We start from the raw sequence: 16,625 nt of genomic DNA on the forward strand, positions 1-16,625 counted from the left end.
TCTATCATGCAAGTTCCATAGCCCTGATCAGCAGGCCAAGGAGGATACATGTGCTTACTTGCAGAGCTTCAGTATCTATCTCAATATGCAGTTTAGGGGAATTTCACCAATAACATAATGTAGGGTTGTGTTTTTTTGAGAGAAGGATAGAGAGCAAGCAGGGGAAGGGCAGAGAGAGAGAGGAAGACAGAACTCTAAGCAGGTTCTAAGCCATCAGCGCAGAGCCCGATGTGGAGCTCGAACTCACGAACTCCAAGATCACGACCTGGGCCAAAATCAAGAGTCAGATGCTTAACCAACTGAGCCACCCAGGTGCCCCCAAAATATAGGGTTGTTTTTATACACAGTACACAATGCACCCTTCAATAGTGTCTGGGCCCAAACTAAATTTGATATTTATGATGGCCTACAAAAAGGCCTGGGCTCTTATGTCTGCATGATTGTATGGCAAGAACATTAAATGAAAAACCTCTACTATAAAACTCAGGCAAACATTCTTTGAGACCTGGGCTGGAAAGAAAGGAAATGAACACACCATAATTTCAACAGATGGATTCAGATGTTCTGACTCCTGCTTAAGTTGCGGAGTTAGGCCAGCCTTCTGCTTACGGATGTGAAGTAGTGATTCTGTACGAGGAAGTGAGGGATATCCTAAAAAAGTAGTCTTCCAGATGCATTAGAAGGAACTGCTGTGAGGGGCGCCTGGGTGGCGCAGTCGGTTGAGCGTCCGACTTCAGCCAGGTCACGATCTCGCGGTCCGTGAGTTCGAGCCCCGCGTCAGGCTCTGGGCTGATGGCTCAGAGCCTGGAGCCTGTTTCCGATTCTGTGTCTCCCTCTCTCTCTGCCCCTCCCCCGTTCATGCTCTGTCTCTCTCTGTCCCAAAAATAAATAAACGTTGAAAAAAAAAAAAAAATTAAAAAAAAAAAAAAAAAAAAGAAGGAACTGCTGTGATAGGGCCATATCCCCTAATATCAGAGAATCTATTATTCACAGGACCATATAGTTAAGAACTGTATTACATTCAGGAAAGTCTGATTAAAAACATTTCCAGAGAATGCAACACTCACAAAGGTATTTAAAACAGAATAAAACAGAGAAAGTAATCCTAGTCAGGGCACCTAGGTGGCTCAGTTGGTTAAGTGGCCTACTCTTGGTTTTGGCTCAGGAGATGATCTCACGTTTATTAGTTTGAGCCCTGTGTTGGGCTCTGCGCTCATTGAGCAGAGCCTGTTTCAGATTCTCTGTCTCCCTCTTTCTGGCCCTCTCACGTGCAGGCATGCTCTTGCTTTCTCAAAAATAAGTAAATGTTAAAAAATTAAAAAAAAAAAAGAAAGTAACCCTAGTCGATGTGCATTAATATTCAGCAATTACCCAACATTCGGTAAAATACCTACTGAACATCCTCAACAATTCTATGAAAAACATTACCAGTACTATTAAAATTTCTTTTTACAGATAAAAAAATAAAGGCTTAAGGAGAGTTTGTCACTCATCTGAGGACCCATAGCTGGTAAGACTAAGATGTCAGTCAGATGTAAGATGTAGGATTCAAACTCAGGCAATAGGACCCCAGAACCAAAACTCTTTGCCCTGTGCCTCAGGTATTTCCCCGAGGCTACCTGCACTATTGTTACCTCTCTTGCGGTGGTCACTAATAGCGGTCTATGAATAGGCAACATGGCCAGTTTTCAGGGAAGTTCCTCCTCACTACCAAAAGAGCAAACCACAATAGAATCAAAGCACTCATATAGTTTTAGGGCCTAGGAAGCTACCAGTCAGGTTTCCAAGACGTTTCACAAGAAACTTGGAGTTCATTAAGGGATTGTTGGACATTTCATGTGGATTATATCACGGCACTAATTTATTTTAAAACTAGAAATGTAATATGCAAACTTTATGAAAAAAATATCCTAAAGTAAAGCTGGGACATCTAACGACTGATTTATGAGTGAGTTATACATATCTCCAGACTATACCACTCTTTAGTCAATTTACAGAGAGAAAACTATTTCCCAAGTTCAGAGTCGATCAATCCTGTGCGAGTGATACTAGTAAAAATCAACAGCTAATAGCTTAGCCCCTGTCCAAGAAAGCCAACATAAAGAACAGCTTATAGTCATGTTGACAAAAGATTGGGAAACATCTACTCCAATCAAAGAGTCCACAGTGTAGCCATCAGATTAAAACACCACTAAGGAGGGTCAAACCTTCAATATTGGGTTTTGTCCCTCATCCTCTTCCGACATCTCTTTACTTGCAGTACCTGAGCCCCTCCCCATGACCATATCCATTGTTGTGGCTTCACCTACTGGCTGAGGATTCTCTACTCTTTGGCCAGATCACTCTTGAGCTCAGATTCTTCAGGATGTCAAATCACCTTCATATGTTCTCCTTTACCTGAAACTCATCATGTCCAAAATCAGCCCCTCCTTTTCCCCAGCCTCAGGAACCACATCACTACAACTCTGACATTTTTCACACCTCCCCCATCTTTGCCCACCATACTGGACAGGTCCATAAATTGGGCCAAATCTGAGAGACACATCTCTCAAAACATCTTTTTTTTATTTAGTTGTATATCTAGTATACAAATTTATGATATGTCAGCTACTGCACACCTAACTTGTCTCCCAATATCTTGCTCTGCCATTTTAATATCCTTTACATAAATCTGCAAAGGTTGCTTAAACAACAATTATATAATGCCATTCTTTTGTTAACTGTTCCAAACTGTTCCAAACTCATTAGCCGGTATAAAAGTATCTTTACAACCTGTCTTAGCTTACCTTTTCGAACTCATCTTACCCTACTCCAATCACAATTGCTACAATTCATCCATAATAATCTAATAAGGGATCCTTTAAGTAGGCTGGTAAACAGGAATCAATGACAAGAGAGTATAGTGGTTAAGAAAGAGGGCTTTTCAGTTGGACTGACTGATGTGAACTGAATCACAGATTTACCACAAGTAACTTATGTGTTCACTCTGAGACCTGACCTTCCCTTGTCTCAAAAAAATGGGATAATAACATAAGGTTATCATCAGAACTAATTAAGATAATCTGTTACCTATTATAATACTTCCTCCTCATCAGATATATCTAAGAGCAAATTTTCAAAGAAGAAACACTTTGTACAAGTATATTATTATTAGTTAATTGTTGTCTTCAAGGCTTATATCGTTAGTTTCTAGAGGTTCTTGAAGAGACAGTTTGGAAAGAGAATTGAAATAGTTTTGTAGCAATTAAGAAACATCCTGTTGAGGCTCTTATACTACCCAGTTTTCTATGCCACTGACTTAGTAATTCACTGAGTACATAATAACTATAATATGCCCATATTATATTACCTTCATTACTGTGCTATATCTCCAAATATACCTAAGTACAGAAATTTCACCTTCTACTTCTTTTTTTTTTTTTTTTTTTTTTTTTTGGGACAGAGAGAGACAGAGCATGAACGGGGGAGGGGCAGAGAGAGAGGGAGACACAGAATCGGAAACAGGCTCCAGGCTCCGAGCCATCAGCCCAGAGCCCGACGCGGGGCTCGAACTCGCGGACCGCGAGATCGTGACCTGGCTGAAGTCGGACGCTTAACCGACTGCGCCACCCAGGCGCCCCTCACCTTCTACTTCTTAACATCCTAACATAACCTCACTCAACACAGGATTCTTGGTAGACCTTCAATAAGTACTGAGGTCACAGTGAGTTATCAGGCTACAGATTGCTAATCCTCATGATAAATACCAACAGCTAAATGCATGAGTTTCTGATGTTGCTTAACCAGGATGTTTTTTTTTCAAGGGAATAAAGATTATACTTCATAAAAGGGGAAAAAATGCTTTACAATGCCTTTTGTCATGCTGTACTAAGCAAAATGCAAATCAGCATAAACCCATGGGCACACAAATTAAAATTAAGCTTTGAGCAATTAACCATTTTATAATTGCAATGTTGAGAAACACAGTTCATAACAGGAAGACCATGTTTCTCCAGGTTATCTGCACTTGATACAAGTAAATGTGCACAGTGCTTATAAAAATGTTGACTAGTATTTGACTGCAAAAGAAAAAGGCTGTGAGTCTGGCCACTAGTTGGAGATCATCTCACAATGCTTCCTTAGAGAAATGTTCCTCTCTAATATTCTGTCTCCATAAATTTACAAATGTTTTCTCTGACAGACATGTTTTGAGGATTCAAAAACTTGTGTCCAGGGGCGCCTGGGTGACTCAGTCGGTCAAGCATCCGACTTTGGCTCAGGTCACCATCCCACAGTTTGTGAGTTCGAGCCCCACATCAGGCTTCGTGCTGACAGCTCAGAGCCCGGAGCCTGCTTCAGATTCTGTGTCTCCGTCTCTCTCTGCTCCTCCCCAACTCATGCTCTGTCTCTCTTTCTTAAAAATAAACAAAAAAAAAAAAAATTAAAAAAAACACAACTTGTGTCCACAAGTTATTCTGAACTTCATCAGCAAAATTCAATTTATTGAGTACCATAGATATGGCTGACCATCATGAGCAATTACTATGTACCAGGCACCTTTCTAAATACTTTACACATACTCACTGGTTCAATCTTCACAATAACCCTATAAGGTAGGCACTACTACCTCCATTTTACAGATATGACAAGTGAGGTTTAAAAGAAAAATTCACAAGTCCATGATATAACATTAATAAAGGGTACAACCCAGATTTACACACAGCCTATCCATTCCCAGAGCCTCTGCTCTCACTCACCATATCATACATATTGCACTCCTAAAGTAGAATTCAGTACGTGTTAAGAGTTTTAGACCAAGCTTTGGGAACTGAAAAGAAGGAGAAATTACTCCCTATTAAAGTTCAGGAAGGACCTCAGGGAGAAGGATGTGCAGGATGCTGACTGGTTGAGATGGAATAGGAACAATGTGCATTCTGGTGAACAAAGTCACACAGCTAGGCAGGTGCAGGCAACGGGGTGGGATGGACAAGGAATCTGATTTGGCTGGTGATACAATAGAAAGCATAGCTGTAACAACTCTTCAGTTTCCACAGGAGGACACGATGGGGTTTTAACTACTGGTCTATGCAAAGTTCTCTCAACAAGGTAACAGGAGTAGAGACATTCTTTGGGAAGATTAATTAGATTTTTTTTGAAAGCTTAGGAATTTTTTTTCTCAGAAGATCATTTTCCTTACTTCGTCTAATAGACTATTTTGGATAATAATCCAAAAATCAAGAACTCTCCACTGGGAGGCCTACTGGACTGAAACTAACAGGATAAAGCTTAATAGGAACGAAGATGAAATTTAGAAACTTCAGCTGTACATGTTTAGGATGACTGCTTCCTGGCAAGAGTACAGTTCATATGAAAAAGATGAAGAGATTGTGGCCAAATTCAAGGTCAGTACAAGCTAAAAGCTCTATAAGGATGCCAAAAAGACTAAGTGGAAGGTAAGCAGCATAAAAGTATAGAAGTGTATCACACAGAAAGGGGAGAGGATTATCCTAAACACAGCAGAACTGAAATTCAGCTCTGGGCATCATTCAAAGGGTAGAGGTTGACAGTCGAGACTGAATTCAGAGCAGGATTGATGAAGACAGACAGTCAAGAAGCTGTACCATACGTAAAAATGTTCAAAGTACTGGAGAAATTTAGAAGCATGATCACGATCTCCAAATATTTCAAGAACTGTCTTGGGAAGAACAATCTGTTTAGACTCACAATACAAAAATAGAACCAATGAGAGGATAATATAACCAATGAATCATTAATACTAAAGGCCAGTTCTACATTAGCTACACAGGAGGGATGTTACTGAGTTACATAAAGGAAACAATCAGTGTCCAATGGGCATCTACAGGCTAGCCAAAGACAAGATAATGCTTTTCAAAAGAAAGTTCACCTTGGGGCGTCTGGATGGCTTAGTCAGTTAAGCATCCAACTTCAGCTCAGATCGTAATCTCACGGCTCATGAGTTCGAGCCCCACGTTGGGCTCTGTGCTGACAGCTCAGAGCCTGGAGGCTGCTTCAGATTCTGTATCTCCCTCTCTCTCTATCCCTTCCTCGCTCATGCGCTCTCTGTCTCTGTCTCTCAAAACTAAACAAATGTTAAAAGAAATAAAAAAAAAAAAGCTCACCTTGCTGAACATGGGAGTATATAAACACTAAAAGACAGAAACTGCAAACCTACTCTTCGGGAATTTGGAGAAGAGGTCAGAGACAGGGGAGTGGTAAGATGGGAAGAAGGGAGAAAGAAGGTGTGGAATGTGAGCTGGACTTTGACAGATGAATTTGTTTACAATCCAAAGTGGTCAAGTAACTGCCAAAAAACCAAATCTGCAGTAAACTGAATTGTAAACAGGTTACTGAAAATGCTCAGTGAGTCCACTTAGGGCTTAAGAACATACAATAATTCTCTGTAACACATTCCTTCTCAAATGTGTACAGTTCATAGAGGGTAATGTGATCCTTTCCCTTCTTTTCTTCCAACAGTATCCCCTCCACACACACGTGCATGCATGCGTGTGCACAGAAGCACCAAAATGTATATATATAACACCATGGAAGAAGAATAGATACTACCTTCTCCCTCAAGAGAACAGGTCAGAAAAGGAAGTAAATATGGTCAAAGAACAAGAGCGCCTGGGTGGCTCAGTCAGTTAGGCGTCCAACTCTTGATTTCAGCTCAGGTGGTGATCCCACAGTCTTGAGAACAAGCCCCGCATCAGGCTCCATGCTGAGCATGAAGCTAGCTTGCTCTCTCTCTCCCCTCTTCTTTTTCCCTCTGCCCCTCTCTCCCACTCCCACACAGTCTCTCTCTAAAATTAAAACACACACACACACACACACACACACACACACACACACACACACAAGCCAGAATGGTCAGAGAACAGAGAATATGGGGGCCCCTTTAATAGGAGAAATGGCCTCCCTGGATTGTTCCTAGTCCTGCAGTGACTTCCACCAACACCTCAAAGAGTTTTCCTATTATCTCCAGAGTGGAAAACACAGTAACAAATTTTGTCATTCACTCAGCATCGTGCGGGAGAAAATGCCCAGGCTTCAGACTCAAACAGATTTTGGTTCACGTTCTTGTCCTGACACTCATCAGCTGTATGAAATGTGGGCAAGACACTTGGCCTCATTTTGCCTCAGTCCCCTTAGCTGTCAACTGTGAATACCCACTTCTGCGTGAAGTTTCTTGTGAATATAAAGGAAACAGTATTCATAAAACGCCTGCAACCACTCTGTGATTCTACTCCTACCATTACCACCAAAACCTGTAGGTCGCTAGTGGCGAATGTTTTGATAGAGCAGACATTTCTGAGACTTTGGAAATGACACTTCTTGAAAAAGCTCAAAATGGGCTTATCTAATATTGGCTTCTGATTTCTTCTATTTTATACATTAGAAAGCAGTTTTGCAGGGATTGCAACCTCTCAGTGGTGAGGGATATCCACAGACTTCCCTAATTTGAAAAGAGACTAAGCTTTGGGGTGTTTTGTTTAGGGATAAGGCAGTGGGGGAGGGAGAGCAGCTGAAGCCAGGGATGGATAAAGTGATAAACCTTGTCATGGTTTATAATTAAAACATACGAGAAGATTCGTACCTACTGTATAATTCGAGGTTGGCAAAGAATGTAAGACAATTACTATATAATATGCTATTATTTAAAAAGAATCTTTTCAAGTAGGTGAACGGTCTGTGAGCGTCCATTTTAATTCTACTGCTACGAAGCACTCAGTGTTGAGCAGTCACGTAGTTCCCGTGGACGCCCTACACCAGCACGCAGCAGGCTTGGGCTGCCGTGGGCTTACTGCCTCCACATCTCCAGCTCTCCTTCTGAAGTTCATGGAGGCATTATTTGGGATGAGCTCTGTAAGCCATGGAACAGGGAGAACTTAGTCCAGAAGTTTCAGACAGTTATGTACTGCTCTAGTACACAAATAACTGAAATATTATGTCTTTTCTATCGTTTTAAACAGAATAATGGACCTTTCATGTCCAAAATAGTGATTTTTGTAAAGCACCTGGTTGGATTCTTGCGAAGTCTCCACCAGAGTGACGTGCATCTGGGTAGGAAATGTCCCTTGATATAAGGCCCCAATTTTACTACTATGTATATTCACATGAGAAATTTTAAAAGTTTACATCTTCATGTTCATTTAATTAAATACTTTAACATACAGAGTATTAAGTACACTAATCTTTCTAGCTAACAGAGACAAGACCTGTTTACTCTGCTCACTTACAGGGGGCAGAGTTTGCTTGGTCCCTGAGCTTTGTAAACCTATCATTTATTCATCACTAAAGTCCCCTGGCAATGAATGGCCATCTCACCTGCACTGACGTTGTCCAAACACTGCTCTCAATAGTTGTCGTCCCCTGAAATAATCTACAGCCTTTGCTATCACTAAGAAACCATTCCGTTTTTCTCAATCCCCCCCTTCCTTCTGTTTAGATAAGCACTTGGGGGTGTCGATTGTTCGCGGTGCAATCTTCTTTCAGTGAATGGTCTTATCACGAGGTCACACTACACCTTCAGAATAGCTGAAGGGCTGTTACACTCTGTCTCCCAAGATGGTGGTGAATCGCTTCCCCATGTCTTTACTATAATGATATTGCACATCTTGACTGAGTTGCCTTCACACTCTGTTTTTGGAAAATTTCCAGGCAGGGTCTGCATTTACGTCAGCAAGATGGATTCAAAATACCACCTCTGGGGTTTTAAACGGGCTTTGAAACACATTCCTGCACTGGGCTCAACTCAGGTCAGTAGGAGGCCTTCCAGTAAATCTGTTACTTCACTTTGTCATTCTACTTAATGCAGAGGGGTACTGATTTCCTCGTAGCTCATCTCGTAAGTGGTTTTACTTTTCTACAATTTCTGCCGGAACCTTGGCTAAAAACCCTCACATTATTATGCCCATTTTCTTCAGAGCTCCTTATGTTTAAAGATTCTGCTTGCTTAGGTAAGCGAAACATTGTTCTGTTTTCCATCTGATTCTTCTTCCTTCAGCTTTAGGATCATAAAAATAAAGTCCTTTTTTATATTTTCAAAGTTAAATACAAGCCTTATCTTGTTAAACTTGCCTTTGATTGGCATGGTTACTATTCAATTGGTCCCTTAGTTTATAGTTTAACAAGGGCCTTACAAAATTCATAACAGATAGGACATGTACCACGGGGGTGGGTCAGGGGGCAGTTACCACATGCAGAACTCTAGGGGCTATCAAAACAAAATTATAGAATGTCAAATTTAACAACAATTTCCAGATATAATGCAAATCCCTTACTACTTACAAGACTTAAAGTAAAAGAAAGACTCCCTTATTTAGTAATAATCATCAAAGCATGGAAGTATACAATTATTTTCACAAACAAACGAGCACATCAAGCTACCGCCACATCCTGGACATTATGCTGGAAAATATATCCCCTATGAGGGACCTTGGTTTTGCTTACCACACTCTGAAATCTAAAGGTAAAACTAAAAGGAAAAAAAAAGCCCTTATCCCTCTACACACTTACTATACAAAAAGCAGTATTTCATCTAAATGGACTTTCTTACCACACTCCAATCTAAAAAGACAGTTCAATAGGGCTAAAGTAGAATTTACCTCTGATTACAAAATACACTAGTAAAACAATTTTAAAACAATAAAGAAACTATAAACACAGTGGCAAAACAAAAGATGATGCTACTTAACTAAAAAGAACCTAGAACAGTCTGAAGCAAATGATTCTAATTTGAAGGAAATGAAATTCAAATAAACAACAAAACCACCCTTCCTAATACCTCCCCTTCCTCTGAAAGACAACGCAAAGGACAAAAACAAGGGAGGAAGAAAGGAAGAAAGGAAGAAAGAACGAACGAATAAGGAGTCACTGCCAAAGGGGCTCTGTGGATAATAATGCTCTAAAAATTAAACATGAAAGTAGGTTAATAGACACTGTGGAATCCTTTCTGGGAAGAGCATACATTTGTGTTTCTTGAAATAGACCTTCTGCTTGCCGTGAATCAGACTAATGGATGGCTTTGAGGGTACGCTCTAACACAGGTACTGATTTCTCCAAGAAGGTGCACGAGGGAGGAGTATGCGGAGGCCGGGAAAAGATGAGAAGAAATGGACAAATGTGGCACACAGAAGTCGCAGGCACAGTACTTTTATGTAGGGCACGTACATAATGGGCACTCCACCCACCTGGCTTCTCTAGGACCAGGGCCACAAACACAGCTGCTTCTGCTTGGCGCGCCTTCTCCCAATGTGGAAAACAAGAGGAGAGACTCAGCAGCCTGACCAAAGCAATACATGAATTCCACTAAAGAGTGGAAGCACTTGCTTGGGTAATGGAGGCTACCTCAGGAGATGTTTCCAAAAGTAGATGATTATCAGGAAAGACTGGATTGGAGTTTAAAGGCTCCTGCTCAAAAGCAGGAGAATCAAAAGATCTCTAAGACATTAATTTTTATGCATCTATTAAGATTCCATTTTAACTAGTCTTCCCAAATTAGTAACAGTACTTATGTGCTCTCCTTCTACAGGTGAGCTTTAGAAACTTACATCCACACTGTAACAAAAATCTTCTTTGAAAGGATAAAAAACCAGTTTACAATCGCTTAACATTATGTACCTATAACCCACTAATAAAACCATAAGCCCCACTTATACATTCACTTAAAATGGATTTTAAAAAAGCTACAGCAACCATTTACCTACCCTCTTCTCTCCCTTCTTAAAAGAATCAGTCTGCGGAAAGAAGCCTGCAGCCCAAGTTACTGATCTAGGAAGTGCTCTGTACCTTACCTTTTAGGAGGTTAAAAGTCTCACGGATGATATTCTTAAGGGAGAAGCATAGAACATCTGTGCGACCGTGTGTCCTCATGGCCCAGAGGTGGGGAGGCCATCCTCCAACCCACATCCACCACCACACACCCTCTGAGCACTGCCTCCCCCTCCGGGACAGGACAGCACTAGCTGCCTCCAGCTCAGCCGCCAAGAAACAAAGGGTATTGGAGTTTCTTGTCTAAGTGGTAAACTAATTCCCACTGCACGGTAACTATTTAAAGAAATAGTGCCTGCAGGACAGATCTGCCTCCCAGCCTTCCTGTTTGTGTCCCAGCTCCAATTTTCACCCATTTCCTAAGGAAGACTGCAAAGTGTAATCAGCCTCAAGAAGCCTGAGATTTATGAAAACCCGTGGAGTGTGTGAGGGCAATTTTTGGACACAGTCTCTCCCCCTTTCCTTCTTTTCCCAGCTAAGCAGATAGGAGGCTTTATTAAAAGTACTTCCAAAGTCAAAAGCAAACACACTGTATCTAGAGTGATTTGGTGAGTCTTGACTCCGGAAAGATTTTAAACCTGAAATGTAGAAAACAAAAGAATTTGTAGATAATTATTCCAACATGTATCAAGTAGTAATGCAGACAAAAAACCATGCAACTTAGGGTCAGAAGGCAAAGGCTTGATTCAGAAAACCTTTGCAATTTGCTAGCTTTAAGTAAAGAAATTCATCCAATCTTCCTGGGCCTTCCATATGAAATTCATCCAATCTCTCTTCTCAAAGCTTCACTTTTTTTTGTCTGAATAAATGGGACTAATAACAAGCACTTTATGTGTCTACTCTGAGAACCTCATAACTGTAAAAGACCCCATATTTTGCCTTATATAAAAGTCAAGATCATGCTGTCATTGCATCATGGCATCCAATTTCCCAGCTGCTATTACATAGTATCAGACATTAGTAGCTGAATGCAATGACCTAATACATCTCTCCTCTCTCCAAAATTATATTATGTATACATTTGTTTACTTGTGTATTGTCTGACTTCCCCATCGGTAATGAATACTTAATAATGATTCCCAGGACCAAGAATAGCACTTAACACTTATTAACCTGCAATAAGTACTTGTTTTTAAATAAATGAAGAGACAAATGCATAATTTCAGACAAAATAAACCACAATGCTCTACACACAGTAAGCCTATAACGAATACTTACTGAATTAATGAATGAACCACAATTTTATTCTCTAGAAAAACATCCCAGGAAAAATGCAATGCTATAGAATTTTAAGACAAGTTGGAGCCCTTAACAACAGTTGACATAAATACAACTCTATGTTTTGTTAGATCACCCTGTTCAAATATATGAAGATGGTTAATGTACAGATTTTTTACAACATGGATATGAGGTACAAAATCAGTATGAATTAATTCACTGACAAAGAGTTTAGCTTAATTTAGAATATACCTAAAATCCTTCCTCAGGCCTGTTTCTGTTAAAAATGGAAACTCCTTTCCTCTGGTGCCCTTCACGTCCTCCAGCGGTGGTGGTGGGATGTGATAAGGACTCATTGATTTTTTTAAAAGCGTTACCCAGAGGTAATGAGGATACAAATGTGTGGTCTCTTGTGGGTCTTACGATCCAACTGCTAATGTTTAATATAACATAACAACATGCTGGGAGACAGGATAGTCTCAGGGATCTGAAACAAGAGATTTAGTTTTGAGCCTTCACATCATTGCCTGAATCCAGTTCAGGCCAGTTCAGGCTAAGAGAGACTAAAAATCAATTCTTTGATGGCTGCCCATTAATCTACCATGCATGAAGAAGACAGCAACTCTAGTGGATACTTGTCCATCTTATAAAATTACCAAGAGAGGAAAGATTCTGCATCTTAAAAGATCATGTGAAACATAATTCCCTCTTACTTCTAAGGAGTTCTCTTGCGTTGCTTGGGAAATAGGACCCTCCGCACCCTTTTTCTCTCCTCCCTGCCTTCTCTCTTGGCTCTCTTGACTTTATAGACAGAACAAGAGCTTATACAGATCTTTTTGCAAGTGTTAAAAATGGAAAATAAAGATTTAAAGTTTCTCACTCTGAATGAAGTCATTTTGGTTCCACAATATGAGGAAGCATTTCATAATCACTGAACCTGAAAGTTGTATAGCTTTTGGCCAACGAGAAAGAATCCCTGAAGAACAGAGCGTGGTGGTCAAATAAAAACAGAATTTCCTGCCTTTAACAGGTTCCGATACTCCGTTTTTTTGAGCTCAAAGTTTCAGACATTGTGACGCGTTGTTTTCCACATATCCCCTCCTTCACCTCGCACGCAACTTCCCTGGGGGTAAAGGCCTTTTTAATTGAGTAATTACAGATTCTAAAGAAGTTCTGAAATAGATTTTTGACAGTTTCCAGCAGCAAGACTTTCTCACCTTACATGTAGCCTCTAGCCTGACAAATACCACTCTATAGGGAGCTTGTAAGTTCAATTACAAGGGTTATCAGATGTGGCTTAAATGCCTCCTGGAACATGTACATTTGACCCTGGGGGAGGAGAACAAATTGTGGAAACTGCCATCCAACAGCCATCTAATGTAAGAAGAACCTTTGGGAGACCCACCTGGAAGCCCAGACACCCTCCCCTGGGGATGCTGATGTACCGTCAGCCATTTCCTGTAGAACAGCTTTATTGCCCTGGTTCCTGGCAGACTTAATCAAGATATCACTGTGTATTAGACTAGCAAATAAAAAGATAACTTCAAGTTACTGACTGGAAGGTTTTGCTATGTTATTAATATTATTATTTGAGACTACCATGTATCTTATTTTAATAAACACTTATGCTATAAAACATAAAATAAATCTTCTAAGGGAAGATAATTTATAGGTATGACTAAAAGGAGCAAACATCATGGAACACATTATCCCAAAGTCTGCCATTAAGTAGGCATATACACTGCACAACAGAAGAATCATGAATTTTTCCTTTTTGCCATCTGTTGTTTTATAGGACAGCTGATTTCCTGTGAGCTGACTCTAGCGCCTATGATTAATGACGAAGAAAGTAAGTAAAAAAAGTTACATCAAAAGATCAGTCTTATTGACAAGGAAGTATTTCAACAGCAAGTTAATTATCAGACTATTTCTTTTCCAAAGTGAGAGATAAAGATGATATTTGCCTCTCCTTTTCTCCCTTTCAACTTGCTCTAGGCAGGGGTTCTGCTAAACACTGAAGACCTAAGATGTGTAAGCATAGGGTTCCTATTCTCAATCAACTCATGAACTGGTAAGACAGGTATAGAAGTAGCTATGGTACAAAGGTAGTGTGTACTAAGGGGGAACGTATACCTCAATATCAAGAGTGCAGGGCACGAAGGAAGAAGGACATAGGTTCAACTGGCTTTGCCACTTGCACACTACATGAGCTTGGGCAAAGTTAATCCTTTTACACTTTGCTTTACTCATGGATAAAACAGAGGTCATATTAGTGCCTGCCTGCTGAGACATTTTATAAAAATAAATGATTTAGTACAAATCCCTAACAGAGCACCTGGCTTTCAGAAGTCCTCAAATAGCACTGATGCTGAAGAAAAAGATTAAAAGAAATACTTAAATTTGGGTGCCTGGGTGGCTCAGTCAGTTAAGCGTCTGACTTTGGCTCAGGTAATGATCTCACAGCTCGTGGGTTTGAGCCCCGCGTCAGGCTCTGTGCTGACAGCTCAGAGCCTGGAGCCTGCTCGGATTCTGTGTCTCCCTCTCTCTCTGCCCCTCCCCTGCTTGTAACTCTGTCTCTCTCTCACTCTCTCAAAAATAAATAAACATTAAAAAAATTATATATATAAAAAAATAAATACTTAAATTGCCATGAACATTCAATAGAGAAAGGAAGTTCCATCCATAAATAAGAGATACAGAATTTTTCAGCCAGGACACTCCTCTCTTGGAATAGTTTGAATGTACAGGTTGTCCTTGATTTATGATTGGGGCAAGGGTACCTGGAAAGAAAAGGGCCGACTGCCACCCTTTATCTTCAGTTGCCTTACTCCCTTCTTTCTGAAATGCCCAACCACAGTGCTGTGTCCAATCTTAGCCTGTGCCAACCCAGGGCATAGTAAATGGCCTTGGAGTCTCTGCAAAAAATCGCTTCTTGTTCAACAACAGAATGTTCTCAAAGGCTACCTTATGTAAAAGAAAACATCCAGAATATTCATAAAAACTGAAATTTCTGGTTCTCACCAGGATGGATTAACTGGGACTGCAGTAGCCTTCCTGCCATACAATTAGAAAACTGGATAAAATATGTGAAAAACTGCTTATAAATGTTAGAAGAAAGTACAAGATGTGATCCTGAGAGAAAGGGAACAACTGAAGTGAACTCTGTAGTTACCCCAGCTTCCATCCTGGATGCACATTCCAGACTGGCAGGGCAGTGACAGGAAACCCAGGAATACTGGGGTCTGAATTAAGGGGACACAGAACAGAGTTCACAGAGGCTAAGGCAGATGGAATTTTCTAGGACAAGAATAAGACAGGAAGGAGCTATGCAGACAAAGCGCTCAAGAAATCCATATATGGGTCTCCCTGAGTTTGTTGCTAAATGGTAAGTCATATATAAACAGGGTTAACTTCACAATGCTGGACAAAAACCAAGTGAGGATCTTTAAGTTAAAGGATTCACAGAGTTTGCAAAGAGCAAGGAGACACATGAGTTTTTAATTTTTTTTTTTTTTACATTTATTTATTTTTGAGAGACAGAGAGAGACAGCATGAGCAGGGGAGGGGCAGAGAGAGAGGGAGATACAGAATCAGAAGCAGGCTCCAGGCTCCAAGCTGTCAGCACAGAGCCTGATGTGGGGCTTGAACCCACGAACCGTGAGATCATGACCTGAGCCGAAGTCGGACGCTTGACCGACTGAGCCCCTCAAGCACCCCCACATGAGTTTTTAATAGTAAGACTAGAAAGTCTACATTTAGCGCCTGGGGATTCAGGTCCTAACCCCAGAAGTATCTTAGTAGTATGAAACTTTAAAGTATCAGTTGAGTTGTAGGGCTAAATCCACCATACAGTAAAGGCTACTGCAGACAAACAAAACACAGATCTAGTATTCAGTAAAAAAACAAAACAAAACTATACATACAAAGAAGCAGGAAAATGAGACATAGAAACAGACTCAAAAGGACAGAGGTGAGGAATTGACACACAAGACAATTATAAATATGCTCAACATATAACAACACAAATGAAAAATGATTTGAAATGATAATATACTAAATGCAATTATCAGGACATTGATTAACTTCAGAAAAGACCAGCACGTTTGAAGACAATACAGAAAATAGTCAAACTTCAACACACAGAGGGGAAAAAGGGCTGCAAAAAATGAACAGAGCCTCAGTGATGTGTAGGATGACCCCAAGTGGTCTAACACATATGTTACTTGAGTCCTAGGATGGCGGGGGCGGGGGGCGGGGGGGAGTCACAGGATAAAAATGAGATAGAGAAATAATGGCTGCAATTTTTCCAAATTCAATGAAAACTACAAACCAGAAATCCAAAAAATTCAGTGAACCCCAACAAAGATAATACAAAACAAAGATAAAGGGAAAACATCAAAAGCAGCAGAGTGGAAAAAACAGACGTGATGAACAGAAGAGCAACAATAAGAATGACTGCCAACTTCTCATTAAAACAATACAAGCAAAGAGCAGTTGGATGACATCTTTAAAGTGCTGAAAGAAAAATGAAAAGGTCATCCTAAAATTCTATATCCAGTGAAAAATCGTTCAAAATTGAAGACTTCATAAATACTATCTTAGATAAACAAAAGTACAAAGAATTCGTGGCCAGCAGA

The 16,625-nt window shown here is 40.3% G+C and overlaps 1 protein-coding gene and 1 long non-coding RNA gene across 7 annotated transcripts in view; both read right to left on the bottom strand.

Moving 5' to 3' along the window:
* The window catches only part of LOC147575507 (uncharacterized), a 299,228-nt gene that overhangs the window by 202,914 nt on the left and 79,689 nt on the right, over positions 1-16,625 (bottom strand). The window lies entirely within an intron of this gene.
* Positions 1-16,625, bottom strand: part of ARHGAP28 (Rho GTPase activating protein 28) — a 196,520-nt gene that overhangs the window by 133,867 nt on the left and 46,028 nt on the right. The window contains exon 1 of one of the 6 annotated variants that reach the window (XM_086682499.1): positions 10,794-10,995. The exons of 4 other annotated variants lie outside the window; for them this stretch is intronic. The gene's annotated coding sequence lies outside the window, so the exon portion shown is untranslated. Of the gene's footprint in view, positions 1-10,706; positions 10,729-10,793; positions 10,996-16,625 lie in introns of those variants that run through there. One more of the 6 variants, XM_086682501.1, reaches the window with a different exon arrangement.

The sequence above is a fragment of the Puma concolor genome, chromosome D3, assembly GCF_028749965.1.
Source record: "Puma concolor isolate L17-30 chromosome D3, mPumCon1.1.hap2, whole genome shotgun sequence".
Taxonomy (NCBI): Eukaryota; Metazoa; Chordata; class Mammalia; order Carnivora; family Felidae; genus Puma; species Puma concolor.